This window comes from Papio anubis, chromosome 11, assembly GCF_008728515.1.
Source record: "Papio anubis isolate 15944 chromosome 11, Panubis1.0, whole genome shotgun sequence".
Classification (NCBI taxonomy): Eukaryota; Metazoa; Chordata; class Mammalia; order Primates; family Cercopithecidae; genus Papio; species Papio anubis.
Window position 1 is genome coordinate 116,331,582 of NC_044986.1, and position 24,543 is coordinate 116,356,124.

The 24,543-nt window shown below is 34.2% G+C and overlaps 1 long non-coding RNA gene and 2 pseudogenes across 1 annotated transcript in view; all 3 read left to right on the plus strand.

Annotated features, from left to right (window-relative positions):
* LOC116269502 overlaps positions 1-24,543 on the plus strand; it is a 140,936-nt gene that overhangs the window by 64,512 nt on the left and 51,881 nt on the right. The window lies entirely within an intron of this gene.
* On the plus strand, positions 3,196-5,335 carry LOC116268576 (annotated as a pseudogene).
* Positions 5,420-9,303, plus strand: LOC101013966 (annotated as a pseudogene).

Here is a 24,543-nt window from a genome sequence, read left to right on the forward strand (position 1 = left end):
TAGGTTTGAGGGTACATATACAGGTTTGTTATATAGGTAAACTGCCTATTGCAGGGATTTGGTGTACAGATAACTTCATCCCCAGGTAATAAGCACAGTTCTCAATCGGTAGTTTTTTGATCCTTACCCTTCTCCTACCTTCTGCCCTCAGTAGGCCCTGGTTCCTCTGTGTACGTCTGTACTCAATGTTTAACTCCCACTTATAAGGCATTTTGTTTTCTGTTCATTTTGTTGCACATTTCTGTTCTGTTACACATTTCTGTTCACAAAACAAAATGTGGCGTTTTGTTTTCCGTTCCTGTGTTAGTTTGCTTAGGAAAATGGCCTCAAGCTCCATCAATGTTTCTGCAAAGGACATTATCTCTTTCTTTTTTATGGCTGCATAGTACTCCATGGTATACGTGTACACCATAGAGGAAGGGATGAATAGTCAGAGTGCGAGAATTTTTAGGGCAGTGAAAGAATTCTGTATGATACTATGGTAGATACCTGTCATTATATATTTGTGAAAAACCATGTAATTTATAATAAGCAACTGTAAACCCATATATAAACAATGGCATTTTGGAGATGATGTGCTAATGTAGGTCGTCTGTTATAACAAATGAACCACTTTGGTGGGGATATGAATAGAGGCGGAGGTGATGTGTGGGGGGAAGGCAGGGGGCATGTGGGAACTCTACTTTCTGTTCAGTTTTGCTCTGAACCTAAAACTTCTCCAAATAGTAAATTTTATTTAAAAAAAAGAATAAAGCAATATTATCCCTTTCTAAAATCTTTTAGAAAGGAATTATTAAATGGTCTTGAGACAGAATACAACTAATATAAATTTACTATGGTAGAAGTTGATTTAACTAAGTTTCCATTATATTTTAAACATAAATATTCACTGCACATCATGTTATGTGAAGTTTCTGTCTGTCTTTAAACAGTGGAGGGGAACTCTTAATAGACAATTGCTCATTAAAATCTGGTCATTGTAATCAGTATTTTGATTTACCTCTGTTGTTAACAATTAGAGAGCAACAAAAAACCATTGTGTACTCTTGCAATTGTCCAACTAAACCTTGATAATATTTATCGTAAGCGTTAAGAAGTAACATAAAATAGGAAGAAGCAATTACTTTACTATTTTTAGTATTTTAAAGCCATTATATTTTTAAAGAAAATGTTATTATTTAGAACAAAGTAATGTGTTCCTTGATGTTAAAGAGTGATTCTGAAGTTTATACTCAGACTGAGAATACTTCTGGGAATAATACAAACTTATCATGGGGTTAATGACCCAGAACTCCTGTCCAATCAACACTCTTTGTTAAGGAATAAAATCATTCATTTGATATTTTCCAGAATAATGTGGAATTAAACGCAACAATGAACATAACAATTTATTCATGATTTTCCTGTGAAATAATACCAAACCAGAAATATTTCAGAAATATTTTATGAAAGAATAAAGTGAGAGTAATTATATATATGTGTTTGTGTGTGTGTGTATATATATTTTATATATATATATAAAAAGAGAGATATCAACCAGAATTTGCACAACTCTATAGACTTGTATTTTGTTAAACACTGGTTCTTCTCAGTGGAAAAGTGATTTTGGTTATTTAAAACAGATAAGCCTCTTCAGATCTGAAAGAATCTGTGTCGTCAAATTTCAAAGACAAGTACCTGAATTTTCATCTAAATAGTTTGATTCAAATTGACCCACATGTATAGTGATGATGTCTTAAATCATAAGTAACTTTTTTTCTTTCATTTTATAATGGATGTCCCTAGGATACATGATATTCACAATGTCTTTTAACTAAGCAGAAAATGAAAACAATCAATCAATTCACACACAGACATAAATGCAAATTAGTGATAGGCATTTTTTACTGAAATCAAAATATTACTCAAAATATCAACTTGTTAGTTTTAAAGTTTCTTATAGATAAATAACAAAAGGCAAGAATATTGAGGAAAATACTGAAAACAAAGAGCAGTGTGTACATTGCACCACCAATTATAAAAATATAAACATATGATTGAAATATTGTGGTACTGATACACAAATAGCCAGATAATCCAATGTAACAGAATGAAAAATACAGTGATAAACCCAAGTGCATATGGAAATTTAGTGTATAATTATGGTGGCGTGTGAAATTAGTGGGAAAAAGATGAACTGTTTAATAAATGATGTCTTTATAGCTATTTAGAACAAAATGATGTCTTTATAGCTATTTAGAAAAAAAGATGAAATTAGAATGATATTTTATTGTATACTCTAATACAGATTCCACAATATGAGCATAAATATAGAAAATAATACTATAGAATTTCTGGAATTAAACATGGATGATTTCTTTTATAACACGAGAGTGGGGAAAACCTTACTACTATGATGGAAAATTCCCCAATTAAGTGTAATGTAGATTTTTCTGTAGATGTGCATTCTCAGATTAAGGAAGTTCATTTTTCTCCCTAATTGGCTGATAGCTTTATTTTTAATACAAATGGACATTGGATTTTATCAAATGCTTTTGGTTTTCTTTGCACCTGTCGAGATGATAATTTTTTTTTCCTTATTAGGTTGTTCATATTGCAAATACATTGGTCTTCAAATGATAAACCAGCTTTGCATATTTGGGGGAAAAAAACTTGGTCATGATTAATTACTCTTCAAAAAGATGTTTGTGTTTGCTCAAATTTTGGTTAAAATTATGGCATCTATTTTCATGAGAAGAATTTATCAGGTTTCTTTATTTGAATTTTTTGATTGCTCTGAAATCTATTTGTCAGATAAAGACACATCCATACCAGCTCTCTTTTCTTCAGGATTAGCATGGTATATTTTTCCATTTTGCCACCTTTTGGTCTATTTTTTAAATTTATGATATGTTTCTTCCAAGCAGCATGTAGTAGTATCTTACTTTTTTTTTTTTTTTTTTTTTTTTTTGAGACGGAGTCTCACTGTGTCTCCCAGGCTGGAGTGCAGTGGCGCGATCTCGGCTCACTGCAAGCTCCGCCCCCCGGGTTCACGCCATTCTCCCGCCTCAGCCTCCCAAGTAGCTGGGACTACAGGCGCCCGCTACCGCGCCCGGCTAGTTTTTTGTATTTTTAGTAGAGACGGGGTTTCACCATGTTAGCCAGGATAGTCTCGATCTCCTGACCTTGTGATCCACCCGCCTCGGCCTCCCAAAGTGCTGGGATTACAGGCTTGAGCCACCGCGCCCGGCCGTATCTTACTTTTTTTATCCAACTTGATTATCTCTGCCTTTTAATTGGGATGCTTAAACTGTAGCTAATGTAATTGCTGATAAGTCTAGCTTTCACATCTAGATTTTGTTTTCCATTTCTCCCATCTGTTTTTTTATTTGATTGTTTTCCCTTTTTCTCTTTTTATAAATGCTTTTGAAGTAATTCAATACTCTTCATTATTCCATTTTATCTTCTTTGTGACTTATTAGTGCTTGCTCTATCTTGTGGTTTTAGTGATGCTTTAGGATTGTTAGTATTCATGTTTGACTTATAGTATTCCTTCAAGAGATATTATACCACTTCTGGTATAGTATAGGAAATTACAATTGTATACTTCTTTTTCTTCTCTCCTGATCTTATGCTATTATTATATATTTACCTATACATATGTCATAAACCTCACATTCGATCATTATTGGCTTATTATCTTTCCAAGAGCCTTAAAATAAGAACATTATCTCATATGTTCTTCTTTCATCTTATATCGTTTCCTATCTGTCTAAAGGCATACTTTGAACATTTTTTCTCATGTGGGTCTGCTGGTGAATTCTTTCATGGTTGGCATCTAAAATAAATGTTCATTTTGCCTTTATTTTTTAAAGATATGTTCGCTGAGTTTAACATTCTAAGGTGCTGGGTTTTTTTCCTCTCAGTATTTTAAATATGTTGTTCCAGTAGTCATCCTCGTGCAGCCTTGGTGCTGCATGCGTCTTGGGCATGCAGTGCCCTTGCTCTCCAGTACTCATAATCCTTTTCCTTTTATGATGCCTGATGAAGAGGAGGAGGTAGAGATTTGCACTTTTCAGGCATGAATTGCCCAACTCATGTCTCTCATCATCAATGCCTTCTATTCCAACAAAGAGATTTTCCTTTGGAAAAGATTTCTAATGCATCTGATGCCTTGAACAAGATTTACTATGAGAGCCTTCCAAGTTCGACAGTGGTAAAGAGCTAAACATTGACATCATCCCCAACTCTCAGGAACACATCCTGACTTGCTGGGCACAGGCATTGGTACGTCCAAGGCTGATTTAATAAATAATTTGGGAACCATTGCCAAGTCTGGTACTAAAGCATTTATGGAGGCTCCTCAGGCTGGTGTATTCATATCCATGACTGGGCAATTTGGTGTTGGCTTTTATTCTGCCTACCTGGTGGCAGAGAAAGTGGTTGTGATCTCAAAGCACAGCAATGATGAACAGCCTGCCTTGGAGTCAGTCTTCTGCGGGGCATTCCTTCATTGTACGTGCTGATCATAGTGAGCCCATTGGCTGGAGTACCAAAGTGATCCTCCACCTTAAAAAAGACCAGACAGTACTTAGAACAGAGGCAGGTCAAATAAGTAGTGAAGAAGCAATCCCAGTTCATATGTTATCCCATCACCCTTTATTTGGAGAAGGAATGAATGAAAGAAGAAAATCAGTGACAATGAGACAGAGAAAGAGAAAGGAGAGAAAGAAGAGGAAGGTAAAGATGATGAGGAAAAGCTCAAGATTGAAGATATGGGTTCAGATGAGGAGGATGACAGCAGTAAGGATAAGAAAAAGAAAACCATGAAGATCAAGGAGAAATATATCCATCAGGAACAACTAAACGAGACCAAGCCTATCTGTACCAGAAACTCTGATGACATCAGCCAGGAAGAGTACGGAGAATTCTACAAAAGCCTCACTAATGACGAGGAAGTTCACTTGTCATTCAAGCACTTCTCTGTAGAAGGTCAATTGGAATCCAGGGCATTGCTGTTCATCCCTTATCAGGAGCTCCCTTTGACCTCTTTGATAAGAAGAAGAAAAAGAACAACGTCAAAGTCTGTGTCCATCGTGAGTTCACCATGGACAGCTGTGAGGAGTTCATACCAAAGTATCTCAACTTGATGTGTAATGTCATTGATTGTGAAGCTCTGCCCTGGAACATCTCCCAAGAAGTGCTCCAGCACAGAAAAATCTTGAAAGTCATTTGCAAAAACATTGTTAAGAAATTGTTAAGAAATGCCTTGAGGTGAGGCATGGTGGCTCACTCCTGTAAACTCAGGCCAAGGTGGGTGGATCACTTGAGGCCAGGAGATCGAGAACAGCCAGGTCAACATGGTGAAACCCCATCTCAACTAAAAACACAAAAATTAGCCAGGCATGGTGGTGCATGCCAGAAATCCCAGCTACTTGGGAGGCTGAGTCAGGAGAATCACTTGAACCCAGGAGGCGGAGGTTGCACTGAGCCAAGATCATGCCACTGCACTCCGCTTTCGGCAACAGTGACTCCACTTCAAAAACAAAACAAAACAAAACAAAAGAACAAAAGAAAAAAGTATCTTGAGCTCTTCTCTGTGCTGGCAGAAGACAAGGAGAATTAGAAGAAATTCTGTGAGTCATTCTCTAAAAACCTAAAGCTTAGAGCCCATGAGGACTCCACTAACCAGCTATGTCTGTTTGAGCTGCTGTATTTTTGTGCCTTCCAGTCTGGAGATTAGATGGAATTTCCATCAGAGTGTGTCTCTCGCATGAAGGAGACACAGAGGTCCACCTATGACATCACTGATGAGAGCAGAGAGCAGGCTGCCAACTCTGCTTTGTGGAGCGAGGATGGAAGCAGGGCTTTGAGGAGGTGCACATGACCAAGCCCACTGCATGCAGCAGCTCAAGGAGTTTAATAGGAAGAGCCTGGTCTCAGTTACCAAGGAGAGTCTGAAGCTACCTGAGGATGACGAGGAGAAAAACTGGAGGAGAGCAAAGCGAAGTTTGAGAACCTCTGCAAGCTCATGAAATAAATCTTTGATAGGAAGATTTACAAAGTGGCTATCTCCAATAGGCTTGTGTCTTCACACTGCTACTTTGTGACCAGCACCTACAGCTGGACAGCCAACATGGGGTGGATCATGAAAGCCCAGGCACTTCGGGACAGCTCTATGGTGGGCTACATGATGGACAAAAAGCTCCTGGAGATCAACCTCGAACACCCCATTGTGGAGACACTGCTTTAGAAGGCTGAGACAGACAAGCACAGCAAGGCTGTCAAGGACCTCGTGGTGCTGCTGTTTGAAACCACACTGCTCTTTTCTGGTTTCTCTCTCAAGGGTCCCCAGACCCACACCAGTGGCATCCACTGCAAGATCAGGCTGGGTCCAGGTTTCAATGAAGTCGAAGTGGCAGCAGAGGAATCCAGTGCTGCCATTCCTGATGAGGTTCCCACCTCTTGAGTGTGATGAGGATGTGTCTCACATAAAGGAAGTAGATTAGGAGTTTATACTTGGAAGCCTTGTGCCCTCTGTATAGCGTCCCCATGGCTTCCTTCACAGCCTTGAGTGGCCCATCCCACCTGGCTCCCTCTGCTGATGTCTGGTGGTTTTTCCCTCCTGTCCTTATGTCTAATGCAAGAAACAAGGGCCTCAAGCCCTAGTCCCTCTCTGCTTTGACAACAGCATTGGATGTTGTGTATTTTTGTTGTTCTAAAATAAAGGTATGAAAAATCAAGATGATGTTGCTTAATAAAGTAAATAATATTAATAGCATAACAACATAATTCTATTACCTTTTCACTTATTTTGTTTCTGGTAAGAAACATACTGTCATCCTTATGACAAAAAATAATAAGTGTTATCTTTCTGACTGCTCTTGAGATTTTATTATTGTTTTTGAGTAATTTGATTATGACGTACCTTGGTGTAGTTTTCTCCATGCTTCTAGTGCATGAAACTTTTTAAATGTTTTCGACCTTTACGTTTACTGTTCTCACCAAATTTGAAAATGCCCCAGCCATTATTTCCTCAATAAGATTTTTTTTTCTATTGTCTCTCTCCTCTTTTTCAGTAACTTAAATTACACTGATGTTAAAGCCCATTGTAACTACAGAGTGCTCACTGATGTGCTCTTCATTTTTCTTACCTTCTTTTCTTTTTGTTTTATTTCAGGTAGTTTATATTGCTAGGTATACAAGCTCACTAATGTTTTCTTCTTCAATATATAATCTACCATTAATACCATACAGTGTATTTTTTCATCTCTGAAATTGTAGCATTCAACTATAGACTTTTTGACTGTGGTCTTTCTCATATCTCCCATGTTCCTACTGAAATTTTGAACACAATGATATGGTTGTTAACTACTTAATGCCTGAATGTCTGCTAAGTGTAGCATCTATATTAGTTACGAGTTAGTTCTGATTGATTGATCTCTTTGTTATTGGTCACGTTTTCCAGCTTCTGCAAATGCCAGCAAATTTTAATTGTATAGTAGCCTAACAGTCATTATGAGTTTTACCTTGTTACTTTAAAATGTGGTTCTGGATATTATTGTATTTCTAGAATTACCCTTTGTCTTTGTTCTCATATGTAGTTAGGACACTTGGAAATGTTTGATTTTTTTCGTCTTTGCTTATACTGTTTTATAGATAGTATCACAGTCATGTTAATTGAAGGTCTAATTACACTCACCTACTGAAGCAAAAACCTTCAAACATTCTTTCCAGTGGCCTGTGAATCATAAAATTTTTGTCTGACTGGTGGGAACAGACACTATGTCTGGTTCTTTGTGAACTCTGGACATCTTTGTCTTTAATTCTGCCCTTGACTTGGGCCGTTGCTTTACATATATACGACGATCCATACTCAGCTGAATACTCTTCACAATTGTCTCTCTGGGAACTGTCTTCTGTTTTAGTAGCCTGCCCTGCAAACCCTAGCTATGCTGGTATCTCTATTAGTTTTCTACTGCTGACATAAAAAATAATGACAAGATTTATTATTTTACATGAGTTTAAACACCACAATGTATTATCTTACATTTCCATGGGTCAGACATGTAACATGGGTTTCACTGCTCTAAAATCACGATGCCAACAGAGCTACATTCCTTTCTGGAGACTCTGGGGGAATCTAATTTCCTTGCCTTTTTCAGCCCACATTCTCAGCTTCATGGCCCTCTTCTTCCATCTTCACAGTAATGGCAGATCATGACCTTCTCATGCTCCCATCTCTCCCATTCTCTTTCTTGATCCCCAGAAGAAAAAGATTCTTCATTTTTAAGGACTGATGGGATTAAATGGGGCTTACCCACCTAATCCAGGTAATCTCCACATCTCAAAGTTCTTGACTTTAATCAGATTTATAAAGTTCCTTTAGTCATGTACAGTAAAATATTCACAGGTTCCAAGGATTAGGACAGGAACTTCTTTGGCGGGACATTATTTTAATTATGGGAGTACACCTGGGTTTCCAGATTCATTTCCTCTCCTCATGGTGTCTGTTGGGTTCTGCCTAAATTGCTCTTCTTTGTACTATAGCCTGGAAACTCTCTCAAGGCATCAAGCTAGGGAAATTATAGATCTTATGTAATTTGTATCTTTCAGAGATTTCTGTTCTTCATTGTTTGATGTCTTGTGTCTTGAAAAACATTGTATTTTATATTTTTCATATGTTCAATGTTTCAAATGGAATGATAAACCTGGCCCAGATTACCCCCATTTATTTGGAAGAGAAGTTCTATGCTAACAATATTTTGAAAGTCTGTATTATGATGGTATTTCCTTGGTAGATTGATCCCTTATCAAAAAAACTATTACTTCTTTTTCTCAGGAAATTTTTCTCACCTTGAAATCAGCTATGCCTAATATTTTACCCCTACAGCAGCTTTTTATGTATTTATTTACTGCTTAGCTATTTTAGTTAGAATTTGCGAGTTATATCTTTGTTACTTTACTCCAATCTTTCTCTGATTTTATATCTCGTAAACATATAGTGATTATTGATGATATCATTGTTGCTGTTTTCAATCCAATCCAAAATTGTTAGCCCTTTAAGTGGACCATTTAGCTCATTTATACTTAATATGTGTACTGATGTATTTTGTTGTAATACTGTCTTTCTATTTGAGCCACATATTTACATTCCTTTTTCCATTTCCTCTTGACTTCTTTGGGAATAAGCAGTTTTTATAATCAATTCAGGTGTCTACATATTCCCCCATAGAGTGGCATGTTGTCAGTGTCTGGAAAGTTCAATATTATGCAAACTAAACTTTATTTGAATGCAATTAGGAAATTAATGTACTGTACTTCTAATAAAATTACAAGGTTTTCTTTTATTTTGAACAAAATGTAAATGCAGAAAACTATAAAAACAATATAATAAACAACCTTGTACTTGCTTTTCAGAATTGACAGTAGTTAAATTTAGTTATATAGGAATTATCTCATTTTTTACTTATGAAAGAGAAAATATAAGTAAAGTAGAAATTCAACTTTCATCTATTTTAAGCATGATGCCCTCCACATTACCTCAAAAACCTTATGTGCTTTTAAAATTTACATACTTTTAAAATTAATAATATAATAGTCTAGTCATAACTCTATAGCTTGATTTTTTTCATAGAGTATTTTGTTTTCCAAATCTGTCTTTGTTAAGATAGATTTAGATCTATATTTAGTTAGTGAACTCTATTTTTTATAATGCAAATAAATTTTATCTTCATATCAAATTTTATATTTTATTTATCCTTTCAAAGTTGAAACATAAACTGTTACTTAAATTTTGCCATTGTAAATATGTGAACTGTGAACTGAGCCTCCTTAAAAGTACCCTGTCTGCATATTTGGAAAAGTGCCATTACCATAACACCTAGAAGTGAAATTGCTGGCTTTTATTATGTACATATCTTTAACTTTACTGCATAAAGAAATTTTAATTTTGCTAACCAAATCGGTGTGAAATAGTATAATGTTTTATTTTATATTTTTTCTAATAGCCATAGTAATTAATTCTAAGTTGCATCCTGGTTAATAGCATTTCTTCTTCATAAAATATCTCTTCATGAAGTATTTGTCCTTTATTTTTCTACTAATTAATTTGTTTTGTTTTTTGCTCATTGATTTGTAGCAATCATTTCATTCTGGTGAATTTTTCTTTATCTGCTATATGTGTTACAAATACTTTCTTGTTCATTTATGAATGATATTAACTGATGTGCGTTCTCTTAACATTTTGTAGTTTCATCATTGTTATGATATATATCAGTAGTTCATTATTTTAATACCATATAGTTTTTAAAAAATTGTTTGAATATTCAAATTTTGTCTTTATTATATTGTCTATTACATACAAATTTGGGTAACTTCATTTTGTAGCAATTCTAAATAAAGATGTGTGTACATACATCTTAAAATGCATACACTCAGTTTTTTAGACATATATCTGAGATTCATATTGGTAGCTAATATATTGCTTGGTTAACGATATTAGAATCAGCTAAAGAGTTATCAAAGCTGGCTGTATCATTTACTCACATTCTAGTCATGTATGAAATTTCCATTAAACCTCATCTTTGCCAAAACTTGGCATTTTCTTTCTTTTTACTTTAAATTCTGATGAGTATGTAGTCATTTTTTATTCTCGTTTTAATGACAACAGCAATATTTTTATATATTAAATATGTGAATATCTAGTTTTGTGAAATGATGGTTTAATTCTTTAGTCCAGCCATACTGATGTATCTGTTCTTTCCAGTTGATTTGTTAATAGAGCTTTAAATAGTCTAGACACAAATCCTTTGCTGCACGTAGATGCATTAAAAATACCTTCCCCAATCTTTTGTTTGCCTTTTTACTTTCATCATACTGGCAATAGATAAGCAGAACATTTTAATTTTGATGAAATAGATTTTAATATTTTTCCTTTTATGCTTATTGTGTGTTCAGTCTTTCCCATAAAATATTTGCTCTTTGCACGGTCATAAAGAAATTATCCTGGATTTTCTTAAGAAACCCTCATAGTTTTAGCCTTCATATTTAGGTCTATGATTCATTTCTAATTAATATTTGTAGATAGTAAAATAAGATTCAAAGATTTTTTAAAACTACATATGTGTAGGCTTTCCAGCACTTTTTGTGGAAAAGTCCTTCCATTGACTTATTAAATTGTGGTACCTTTGGCAATAATCTAAGACCATATCCATGGTCTATACTTATCTATTAATATTTTTGTTCTGTTGCTCTATTTATCTACAATTTTAGCAATATCACACTGTGTTTCTTAGTGTAGCCTTGGAGTAAATCTTGAACTTAAATAGATCTGATCTTGAAAATTCCACCCCTTTTTATAAGTTGTTTTGTTTAGATTTCTTTATAACCACATTTCTACAGTGTCCTTACAAACATAATTTTTAGTTAATCTAGGTTATAATGGCATGAGCACACATCCTAACCAGAAATGGAATCTCAGGAGAAATCCTTGAACAAAACACAAAATTCAAACTACAAATACAAGTTTGTTAAAAATTCACCCACATGAAAGATTTTTTCATAAAAAGACCCTAAAAAGAGAGTGAAATGAGAAGCCCATCTAATGAGAAACTCTTGTATATGAGCAATAAGAGATATGGAATTGAAAGTTCGTGGTAGAATTATTTGAAATAGGAGAAACTGGAATACGTCTACATGTCATTGATAATAGAACTAATAAATCAATATTGGGGTGTGTGCGTATATGTGTGTGTATGTGTGTGTGAAAGAGAGAGTCTCTCTGTGTGTATATATAATTTATAATAGAAATGGGTGACACTCAACTAAATCAGTATAGAAAAATCTTAAAACATAAAGCTGTGTAAAATAGGGAGTTCACAGAAATACTGTATTTATATATTATTATGATTCCCCTTGGAAATGTTAAAACCAAGCAAACCTATGCAAAGAGTATGAACAGGGAACACATGAACATATATTTAACATTTATATAACATATTAAATAACATTATTAACAAAAAGGAATTTAACGTTTCAACCATAGATTGTCTTTGTTGATGAAAGTAGAAATGTTTAACAAGTCTATTTAATAGTCAGAATATTATTGGGGTGGAAGATATATAATGTACATACACTACTGGTTTGGGAATAATTTGATGAAGACTTTCCAAGAATAATTGGATAATATTTACCAATGTATTTTCAATAAAACATCCCTTTATCTTTTCATATAAATTCTGCATTTATGGATTTATCTTAAAATAATTCAGAACTATAGAAAAATATTTATGAACAAGAGACTGTATTGTAGCATTATTAAACATAGCAATAAAAGAACCATATTATAGCTCCATTAATTTGTTTGGTACGATTGTATGATAGATTGTGTTAAGACAAATTGGAAGTGCTACACTGTAACAAAGGTGATCAATATTACTTTGTAAAATCTCAAGTCAAGATTCAGGAGAATTCAGAAAGCTCTGAAATAAAATACAGCAAATTATTATTTTATAATACATTGTTTAATTTTGTTTTTTATTTTCTTTAAATTAGTTTTACTTTTATTTTGACTTTATGGGTACATTTGCAGGTTTGTTGCAGAGGTAAACATGTGTCATGGGGGTTTGTTGTATAGATTATTTCAAAGGTAAACATGTGTCATGGGGGTTTGTTGTATAGATTATTTCATCACCCAGGTATTAAGTCTAGTATCCAATTAATTATTTTTCCTGATCCTCTCCCACCTCCCACCTCCCACCCTCCACTCTCCAGTAGGCCCCAGTGTTGTTGTTCCCTTCTATGAGATACCATCACACAGCCATCAGAATGGCTATTATTAAAAAGTTATATTTAAAAAGTTAAAATATAACACATGCTGGCGAGGTTATCAAGAACAACAACAACAAAAAAAACCACTTATACTTTGTTGGTGTGAGTGTAAATTAATTCAACCATTGTGGAAAACAGTGTATCAATTCCTCAGAGGCCTAAAGACAGAAGTACCATTCAACCCACCAATCCCATTACTTGGGTAAATACCCAAAGGAATATAAATCATTCTGTTATAAAGACACATGCTTGTGTATGTTCATTGCAGCCCTATGCACAATAGTGAAGACATGGGATCAACCTAAATACCCATCAATGATAGACTGGATGAAGAAAATGTGGTACATAGACATCATAGAATATTATGCAGCCACAAAAAATAAATAAGATCATGTCCTTTGCAGGGACATGGATGGAGCTGGAGGCCATTATCCTTAGCAAACTAACGCAGGAACAGAAAACCAAATACTGCATGTTCTCACTTATAAGTGGGATCTAAATGAAAATTTTGTTTTTTAAAAATGGTAATTTCACCCAGGAATCAGTAATTAATTTTGATACAGTTATAAATGAAGCTGCTATCAACATCCGTATGTAGTTATTTTATGGACACATGTTTTAATTTCTCTTAAATTAATGTATTGAAGTGTAATTCATTGATCATGGAGTAGATATATGTTTAATTTTATCATAAACTGCTAAGCAACTGACTGTCAGCACATGAATATATATCCAAATCGTGGTGTAATCATTTAATAGAGCACCATTTAAAAAAGGAAAATGAAACTAGCTACTACCCATCTTGGATTCCTGGGGTCAATATTAAAATGAAAATTCATCCTATGTTATATACATATTATTTTTTCACATTGTTAAATTAATCTTAAATTTTTAAAATGTATTTTATGTATATATTCAAATGTCACTGTAACATAATTTCAAGTGAGAAAGGTGTGTATGTGTGTATATATATACACATATATATGCATACGTATGAGTTTATGTGTGTGTGTATGTGTATGTGTGTGTATAATTTGATTTAAATTACATCTAGACCAAAGATGATATTAACAGTGCATTTCTAGGTTTCAGTAACTTGGATGATTTCTGTTTCTTAGAGATTTTGTGTATTTTGCAAATTGACCTTAGAATAAACTCTTTATTTTGAAATTGTTGGAGGTAGTAAACTCATAATAAATATTTAATTCCATCATAAGGAGCGAGTTGTCCCCACTATTCAACATACAACTCTTACAGCATAAAAACTAAGAAGGTATGAGTGTATCTTTATTCTCTGCTGTGATATTTCATTAAAATATTTGACAAAATATTCCAGAGTGGTGAATGATATCTCTGCTGTCCTGTGACAGAATCTAAAATTCAAATCATTAGGGTGTCATTCTTCTAGTATAGAAATAGACATGAGATTATCTTAAATAAGTTTACTACTAGTCTTTAACAAATTTGAGATATTTTCATACACTGTGACACTAGAGGATGTTTGTTTACTGTACTATTTGCCTGGCACCCACTCGACCTGCCATAGCCATTTTGGGGGTAGTCTATCAACATATTGGATTGGGAAAAATTCCACTTTCTATTATTTTCTCTTGGCACACAGTTAAAAACCAGATTGGTTTTTAGTTTCTATCCCAAATTTTTAAATAGTGTCTGGCTTTACCCACAAAAAATGTGGGGAAGAGCAATAGGAAAGAACACTTTAACTTATGGTAAATGAAGAGCTAAGCATTTTCAAAATATACACACACACACACACATATATACACACATATTTATATACATACACACATATATATATACACACACACATATATATTCAGTAACACTGTGGGATCTATCTAGGATGTAATTTACATTGTGACATCTAACATTGACTATTAAACAAAAGTATGAAGAGTGATGTCAGCAAGATGGTGAATAAGAAGACCCCACTTATATCCCCCACAACAATTTGTCAGCCATCCGGAGAGAAAAGTGCCTTTGTGGGAAATTTGGGTTCTGGGCAGGGGGCAGTGAAACCCAGGTGGAGCCACGACCAAGGAGGGCTATTTTGAGAAGGCAGGCTCCCATGCAGGTGGCACACTCACTACATGTAGTCACAGCTACAGACCCAGAAACAGCCTATCTCCCTATGGATTTGGCTACAGTCTCCTTTGGCTTTTGTCCTTTCATTTCCACCATGCACTCAGGAACCTGGGAAAAGACATCCCTGCCTTTGCCTTGGGTGCCAGCCTCACCAACCTCATTCTGATTGCAGATCTTGATGCAGCCTTGTCATTGGTTCCCTCAACCCACGTCAGCAATGGTCCAGTGATAGTTCTGTCCTTCCAACGGTCTGCAGAGAGACCCGGCAGAAGCCCCCCCAGGACATGGTGGGAGCTATATTTGCCTTTACAGCTGGTAACAGTCCCACAGTTTGAGTATCCTGAAGTGGACCCTTGTCCCAGTGCCACTACTATTGACCAGAGTACTGGAGGCAGTCCCATCATGTTCAGATATGAGGCAGGATCCACACTTGCCCAAACCTCTGGTAACTGAAGACATATCGTGAACCCACAAGCAACCATGTGACCCAGCTCCAACATCACTTGACTGCAATTCCAGAGAAATTCCTGTTGTCTGGGGGGACTGAGTGTCTTTACCTGTTTATATATAGAGACTGGAAGAGATGTCTGCTCTTTCAAATACATAGATACAAATGGAAGGATATTCAAATCATGGGGAATCAAGCAAATATAACAACACTAAAGGAAACTAATAAAGCTCCAATAACCAACCCCAAAAGAATGGATATCTATGAGTTGCCTGATAAAAAATATAAAATACTCATCTTAAAGAAGCTCAATGAGATGTAGGAGAACATAGACAGCTAAGCAAAATCAGAAAAACAATTCATGAACAAAATGAGAAGTATAATTAAAAATAGAAACCATAAAAATGAACCAAACTAAAATCCTGGAACTGAAGAATGCCAGGATAGGACTAAAAATTCAATAGAGAGCTTCAACAGCAAACTCAATCATGCAGAAGAAAAAGTAAGCAAACTTGAAGATAGGTCATTTGAAATCAGCCAATTAAAGAAACTGAAAGAAAGTATAATGAAAAAGAGTGAAGAAAGAATTTGAGACCTCTGAGAAGCCATCAAACAAACAAGTATATGTTATGGAAGTCCCAAGAGAAGAGAGAAAAGAACAGAAAGAATTAGTGGCTATAAACTTTCCAAATATTGGAAGGAGTATGGATATCCAGCTTCATGAAGCTCAAAGAACCTAAACACAGCAACCCAAAGATTACATTGAAATATATTCTAATCAAATTGTCAAAAGTCAAAAACAAAGAGAGAATTTTGAATACAGCAAGGGAAAGGTGACTCATAACAGAAGGAATGTTCATAGGGCTATCAGCAAATTTCTTAGCATGCAAAAACATCACTTTGATTTATAAATTTCTATTTAGTCATTAGGTAATACATTTATGGCAGAATAAAAAGTAACAGCAGCAATCTCTTTTCACCTTCTCAAACAAATACTAGAGTTGTTTCTACTATGTCTCAGAGAAGAGTTCTGGAAATAATCAGAATGATCTGGAATGCAATAAATCTAGTATGTAGCATGTATCTAAATGAATAAGAACTGTGAGATAGTTATTTTTAATGTTTATTGGTGATAAGGGACATGTATTATGTATATTGTAGTCTACTTTTCAGTTTACAGCATGAACTGTAGTAATTAGAATTGGAATTAGTAAGATGCCATTGTTGGTTATAAAACCAGTTGCAGCAGGTTTTCATGGGAAGGATCCTATACTGAGGGAATAGACTAAGTTGTCTATAAGCTCAGTAAATGCTTTTAGTTCATTATGGTGCTATCAAGTAAGGTAGCCTTAAAATGTTAATGTAGCATCTAAAAGTGCCTAGCTCTCTCCTTAGACACTAGAAGTGAAACTAGCTCAGTAAAATTTAAGAGCAGCAATATCAGAAGCAGAGTTCAATGCCTCAGAGTTTTATAAAAATGTTGTTGTCATCATCATTGAGGCTTAAATTGAAATTAAATCCTAGTGGTTTATTTAGAAGGTCTTGTAACCTGGTATGAGAGTATTTGAAAAGTTCAGGAATAAGTATTGAAAAACGTAAGCTTGTAGTGATGATTACTGAAAGGAAATGTGATTCTTAAAGAAATGCTGATAAGTGGAATAAGAGTTTTAGAAATAAATGTGATTATGTTTTCACAAAGATATTTTTATTTGATAAAAAGATTCATTTTTAACAGGTTGCCCACATAGCAAATGTTCCACTTTTTTAAAAAAATACTATTATATTGCCTTTTAAATCCTCTCCCATCCCCCTTTTCCCTGTCCATGGGTATTTGGTAAAGTTTCTCTAATCCCCTTCATTATTTCCAAAAATGACTATTTGAGCAATATCTAAGCATAAATCACTAAAAGTAGTCTGAAGTCTATTAGAATAAGACTTCAAAACAATTGAAGTATGTATTCTAAGTCATGAACTATGTATCATCAGAATTCTAACAGTAAGAGATAATCTACTCCCATTTTATACCTGATTATGTTTAAAATTCTGGAGGACCAGTGTGCATGCCTGAGTGACTACAGCCTGTGATTTGCCATAGGAATTATAGGAAAAGTCATTGGAATAAAAACTTCACTCTGACTGCAAAATGACTGAAGTATTTGACATATTATTCTATGGGTAGTGGAGAACCATTACTAACAGTTTTTAAGCAGGGTAATATAACTTCCAAATTTATGTTATTTTTAGAAGAAAGACAACTTTGAACAGATACTATACATTTAGAAAGAGGAAAGAAGGGGGAAAAACCTCTATTGCAATAAGCCAGGAGTTAAATAGGAATTATCAGAAGTAGGAGTAGGAATAAGAGAATGAGACTATTTGCATTTTGTAAGTCATTATGGAAACAGACAAATTGAAGATTGCTATTCTATTCAATAGAGGGCTAAAAGAGGAGTGATGTTGTTCTCGTAATGTTTTGCTTGAGTGAATAGATAGATGATAGTAGCATTACCTTATATAGAGAATATGGGATGATAGGTTTTGAGGGAAAGATCACAATTTCATACACGGTCTTTGAAGTCATTTACAGTAATTTTAATATTTGTATTAAATATTGAATTATAAAATGTTTGTTATTAAGAACTATCCAATGTGCATTTCATTTGGTTTTATAAGTTATAAATACTAAAGATATAGATTTTGCTGTTATTTGAATAGAGATTACATTGACGATATCTGTGGATGGGATTGTAAAAGTAAGAACAGAAAGAATTACGAAGCAAGAGGGCTGAGTGTTGAACCCTGAGACTATCCACGTTGAAGGCATGAGTATATGAAAGAGACAAACAATTAAAAAGCCATCAGTGAGGAGGGAGGTAAAGTTAATAGTGCCCTGAAAGCAAAGCATGCAGTTTTTAAAAGAAAGTACAGGTCAGCAGTATAGAAGGCTTTCAAGAGATCATATAGGAGAAGGCTTGAGAATAGATCTATGGAATAGGAATTTCATAAATCACTTATAACACTGAAATGTAGGTTTCAGATTTGTAACACAGTAGAAATCAGCTTGTATTAGAAAAAGCTGAAAAGTGAAAGCAAAGCACAGAAACGGCTCTTCTTTTGAAACTGGTATAAAGAGAAAGCAAGAAAACTTGAAGTAGACTTGGGAGCAACAGGTTCTGAAGACTGATTTGACAGCTAAGGGAAAGCAATCAAAAAAGGTAATGGTTAGAGATGTAAGTGAGAGAGGCCATCAGTGATGAAGAAACAGAAGATGTGGTTGAAGCCACAGAGATGAATGTAGTGTTGGAAATAAAGTTATTAAGAATGTCAGGAGTTGAAGTCAGTTTACAATATGGTAGTTGGAAACAGAGGATTAGGCCTGGGGGTTAAAACAGTGTAATGTCACCTATGTGTTCCAATTGCACTCTGTAGAACCTAAACCTAGCTTGAGAGGTGACTCCTCTATTTTTTTTTTAATTCACATATTTAACCCATGTGAATGGCATTAAACTTGCAGACAGGATGGGAAATATTCACTCTTTTCTTCAGGGATTTGGTGATTCTGTCGAAGACTGAAAATTTTGAATGTTCACACATCTGCATATAGAGTTTGCTTTGGTCCTTCCTTTAGGTTCGCTGTGACAGTGGTTCTCAAGTTTTTGATATGTAGTGCTTAATGTACAAGTTTATTGATAGGACAACCATGCATATTCTATGTTATGACAGATTGAAGAGATTTTCCAGGGTAATCACTGGGTCTCATGTTTGCTGACTGTCGAATCTACTGCAGGGAGCATGCAGTTCCACTGTAAATATAACAAACAAACTAAGTCAGGTTGTCTGAGCCCAGAAAATTAAGGGAAACAACACAGATCATCTTCACAGACTAAGGACTAGTAGAAAAAAATCAACAGAAAGCTGTGCTATTTGTTGTTCCTCTACTGTTTCGTTCAACTCAACAACTAAATTCAGTTTTCCCGGCTTAACCACTTCCTAATATGGTTTCAACAAAATGGCTTTTAGTTTTTGGCTCTTGCCTATTCCTCTGTCCTCATTTCTTTTCGTCCTCTCCTTTATTTGCTAACTTCAGCCACTCTGCTCTTCTAGTATCTTGAACATGCCAAAATCATTCCTCCCTTTAGAATTTTAACACCAGCTGTTCCCTCAGATATGTTCGTAATTTGCATATTTAAATATTTATTTAAAATACAAACCTAAATATGAAATCCTTAAAACTAAGGTGATTCTACAGACTTCTTTATTATATTATCATGTTTTATATTTTTGATTGAATCATTACTGATTGGTATATTCTTTTAAGTTAATCCGCCTTTTTTTTTTGTCTGATTCTAGGGAAGGCAAAGGCTTGCATGTCCTCTTTCTCATGTCCTCAGTCTCTAAACCACTTAAACATAAGTAGGTTGATGTTTATCATAGTATATCGCATAGTATACTGTACATAAATACAAAATACATAATGCATATAATATGCCACCATACTAATAGTATGCAGTTTTAAATGGGTTCTGAGAAGAACATGAATAGAAAGCAGATGGATCCACTCATTGTCAGCAAATTCAGTGACTGAGGATGAAATAGGAAGTGATAGATGAAATAAGAGGCATAGAACCAATTAAGAACATCACCTCTTCTGGTCAGGTGCGGTGGCTCATGCCTGTACTCCTAGCACTTTGGGAGGCCAAGGCAGGCAGATCACCTGAGGTCAGGAGTTCGACACCAACCTGGCCAACATGGTGAAACCCCATCTCTACTGAAAATACAAAAATTAGCCAGGCATGGTGGCGTGCACCTGTAATCCCAGCTACTCCAGAGGCTGAGGCAGGAGAATCACTTGAACCCAGGAGGCGGAGGTTGTAGTGAATGGTAATGTGCCACTGTACTCCAGCCTAGGCGACAGAGCAAGACTGTCAAAAAAAGAAAAGAAAAGAAAAAAAGTAAAAGAAAAAGAAAACGAAAATGAACATCACTTCTAAATTGCGAGTGCTTAGAAAAAGTAAAAAAAATGAAATGTTAATGATTTATATGAGGAGGATTGAGATGATTTTAGTTATAGTTAACTGTCTTCAGTTTTGTTAGTGGGTCCCACCTGTCTCTATATAATATTGATGGACTCTTCTGAGTATAACACAGCCTTCTATCCACTCATTGTTTGCAAGCAGAAACATTAAACACACGTCCTGATAAAGCAATCAGAGACTGAGAAAATGTGAGTTTTATACACCCAGAACTTTCTGGTTTATCACCCTCCAGCACTTGTTTAATGTTCACACAGAATAATCATTTTGCTAAAAAGAGGAAATGGAATAGAGCTCATAGAGATGTTTGTTTTGTGTGTGTCTCACACAGCCCATCTTACTCTGTTATCTTTAGTCATAGGCTTCATGTCTGAAGGGATAGAAAAAGGGGTTAAGAAGAGAGCTCGGTCCGCTACTGCACTACTTTATCATCGCCGTGTCTGCGTTTCAACATCGTCGAGTGTTCAGAACAACACTTTGTAAAGCATAATGCAAAGGCCCCTCAGTTATCAAACTTGATGATATATATGTATGCCGTTAGCTACCTCACTTTGAGAGTTTTTCACTGTAATATATATCATATATTCAGACACGTATATATAGTTTAGATAAGATTTATTAAGCAGATACTCACATAACCACCAGTCAGAGCAAGAAGTGGAACAACCCAAAGCCCCAAATACCCTCTCCTGTGGCCCTCTTATTCTACATTTCTTGTCTCTCTACTAGAGGCAAATGCTATATTGATTTTGGGGACCCTTTCCTTTATTTTTTGTGAGTTTTTAAACCTCTGCATATATCCTTAAATAATATAATTCAATATTGCCTATTTTCGAACTCTATCTATATAAATGGATAAATTATTTTTGTGACTTACTTCTTTTGACTCAATAATATATTTTTAGAACTTATTTCTTTTGCCGCTTTTAGATATATGTAATTCATTTTCATAGATGAGCAGGATTCCATGTATACATACACTACGTTTAGCTACTTTATGGCTATCGTATATTAGGGTTGTTTCCAGCAATTGTTGCATCAAATGTATTGTACATGTGTTCACATGTCCAACTACTTTTTATGGTCCATACCCAAAAGTAAAATTGTTGGGTCATAGCAAATGTACATTTATAATTTTATTATTATTATTCTAAATGTATAAGGAGATATACCCTTTGCATTAGCATGCAAACATAAATTACTTAGGCACAAATCTAACAAAAGTTGTGTAAGACATTAAAAAGAAAATTTAACAACTTAACTGAGAAAAGCAAAAGAAGGTTAAAGTGAAGGAGATATACCATAGTCAGTACTGGATATTTCTAAGCATTTCAGGGTCTCCACAAAGCTTGGTATTGTGATGGTGTGTACATGTGTATTTGTGTTTAATTTAATTTACATCATTCTTTCATTTATTTGTCTCCTATTGTGGTTTTTATGTTTATTTATTTTTACACTCAGCCCACTCTTCTGCATAAGAGGTTTCTAAAATTAGCATTTTAGTGGTAACTAAAAACACTTTGCAATGTTAATGGTAATTTGAATTTTCTTTTTGTCACAGGCTTTTTCAAATGTTTTTTCATTTTGCAAATTATGTTTCCTGTTTCCCACGTAATGGTCTAGGACTTTTACATATTTTTTACACCAGTCATTTATTTATTAGTTATATGTATTACAAATATATTTACCTATTTTTATGTTTTCTTTCACTCTTACATATCTTTTAAAATATGATTATTTAATTTCAATGTAATTAAATTGAATGACATTTATTTTTCTTGTGCTTTTGTGACTTTTTAGAAAACCTTTCTCTAGATTGAGATTGTGAATGTCTTCTAAATTTTATTTTGAATGTTTAACTTATTTTGAGATATTTTAAATCTTTGACAGAGGATTCAATTTCTCTTCTTTTTTTTTTTTTTCCTGTATGGACACTTAATTGTCCCAGCATCAATTATTGAAAAATCCATCATTTCCTTACTAATCTGCTCTGTTATATGTCAAGTATTTATATAGGTCTGTTTCTGAGCTTCCCATTAATTTCTTTTTGTCTATCCCTGGAACAATACAAAGTTTTGTTTATGATGACAGCTTTAAAGAGTTTAGAAGAGCAAGTTCTCTTACCATATTCTTCATTTAAAAAAAAAAAAAAGGCCATTCTTAGGCCTTTGCAAATCTTTATAAAGTTTAAATCAATCTGCAGATACTACAAATAAAAGTAGGCATTTTTACTAAGATAACATTGCATCTATTGAACAATTTAGGAGGAATTACCACTTTTACAGTATCAACTTTTTAACCCATGAATACAATACATAACTTTTTATTTTGTTCTTATTTTTCTCAATTGTTACAATTTTAAAAAATTATTAGATTCTTTTGTTAGATTTATGCCTAAGTTCTTCATTTTTATATGCTAATGTGAATGGTATATTTCTTAAATTCAAAGTTTAAGAACTACCACATAAACTGTTTAGAGGTATTAATATATAATATTCTTTTCTCATTTCTGTTTTTTTGCCAGTTTTTATTATCTAGGTTATAAAACTTTCCTTCTCCTCCTGTCCTCTTCCTGTTCCCCTTCCTTCTCCTCTTCCTTCTTCTTCTATTTGATTTGGTAGAAATCAATTTGGGCTTGTAGTTTTCTTTATAAAAAAATTGTGACTGCTGATTGAATTATTAGTGATTATGTAACTATTAAGATATTCTGTATTTCTTAGTTTTGATAACCTATGATTTTCCTAACACTTTCCATTTTGTTTAAATTCTCAGATATATGGTCATAGAGCTTTTTATAATATTCTGTTACTATGTTTTTAGTGTCAGTAATTTCTAATGATTTATTTTTTCCTGATATTTACTAATTTGTGGCAGACCTTTTTTTTTAAGAACGTATTTGCCTTCAATGTTACATGATAATTTCACTGAGTTTAGAATATTAAATTAGCAATTATTATTCTTCAGCAAATGGATACAAGTGGTCTTGTATCATCCAGTGGTCTTCTACCACTGAGAAGTCAACTGTCTTTCTAGTTAATATCCTATTGAAGTAAGTAGTATTTTTATCTGACCACTTTTAAAATAATCACTACTTGTTTTCACAGATCCTTAGTATCACTAAAATATATCCACGTTCAAATTTTGTTTCATTCACGTTGTTGGCAATATTTTAAGATGAGTTCCAATCTTCTTTTTAGAGGACACAGGACTTCAAGAGCTATTGTTAAAATCTACCTCTTTAGCATTATGCATTGCTAGAACCTGACTCACTTTATATCTAATAATAACAAACAAATTTCTCAAAATATACTATGCATATCATATCTTCATAGATGTGATTATACCAATCTCTCTGCCTAGAAATGCTTTGCTTCTAAACACAATTCAAAATCAAATATGATCATACATAACTCATAATTCAGGTGCATCTTTCAGTGGTGCAATTTCAGTTTTTCTCCTCTCACTTGACACTAACCTTATAAATCACTCATCTGCCCATAGCACCTTGAGCAGTTTGTAACTGAACATTGTTATTTATTCTAAAATATTTATTCAGTCCCTATAATGTGCCAGAGTCTATTCTAGGCACTGATTATATGCTGTCGGAAGAAAAATATAAACGAACATCCCTATTCTAAGGAGATTTACATTCTAGTAAAGGCAGTTCAGGGTGAAGACAGTCAATAAGCAACAAAAATAAATATGCCATTTGAAATAGTAGAAGAAATAAGGGTTATAGAGAAAATTAAAATAGTGAAATGTATTGGCAAAAAACAAACTTGGGCCCAGCCATGGCACTGAAATTTTAAATGGCATGGTCAGTGGTGAGCCTCACTGAGAGGGAGATATTGGAGCAATATCTTGAAGGAAGGGAACCCATAGCAATGCAAATTATATTGCAGGCAAAGACAATAGCAAGAGCAAAATTCCTGAAGCAAAATCTTTCCTGGCATATTTAAGGAACATCAAGAAGGACAGAATTAAGTGAAAAAGAAGAAAAATAATTTTTGAGTTGATAAAGGAATATATGTCTTGAGTTGTTAGCTCTTTCATTGATTTTGGACTTTAGTGAATGAGATGGAGCCAGAAGACTAGAAAACATTGTAACTTAATTTATATGGAATGCTAGGAAACATTTTAAACTAA